Source organism: Erythrolamprus reginae, chromosome Z (assembly GCF_031021105.1).
Source record: "Erythrolamprus reginae isolate rEryReg1 chromosome Z, rEryReg1.hap1, whole genome shotgun sequence".
Classification (NCBI taxonomy): Eukaryota; Metazoa; Chordata; class Lepidosauria; order Squamata; family Dipsadidae; genus Erythrolamprus; species Erythrolamprus reginae.
Window position 1 is genome coordinate 104,162,773 of NC_091963.1, and position 432 is coordinate 104,163,204.

A 432-nucleotide genomic window follows, 5' to 3' on the forward strand; every position below is an offset into this window, starting at 1 on the left:
AAAAGAGAGAAAAAGTGAAAGCAACTTATAGTGAATAGAAATTGAAGGCTGGAAAAGTTCTTTACGTGTAAGGGTGAGGACTTCATTCTGAGCCACGAGGGTTGCCACTAAATAAAAACTCCAGACAGCTATTTATTTTATCACCTCGAGATTTGCCTACTGTAACACTCTCTACATGGGGCTACCTTTGGAAAATGTTCGGAAACTTCAGATCGTGCAGAATGCAGCTGCGAGAGCAATCATGGACTTCCCCAGGTATGCCCAGGTTACACCAACACTCCGCAGTCTGCATTGGTTGCCGATCAATTTCCGGTCACAAGTCTAAGTGTTGGTTATGACCTATAAAGCCTTTCATGGCATCAGACTAGAATATCTCCGGGACCGCCTTCTGCCACACGAATCCCAGCGACCGATTAAGTCCCACAGAGTTGG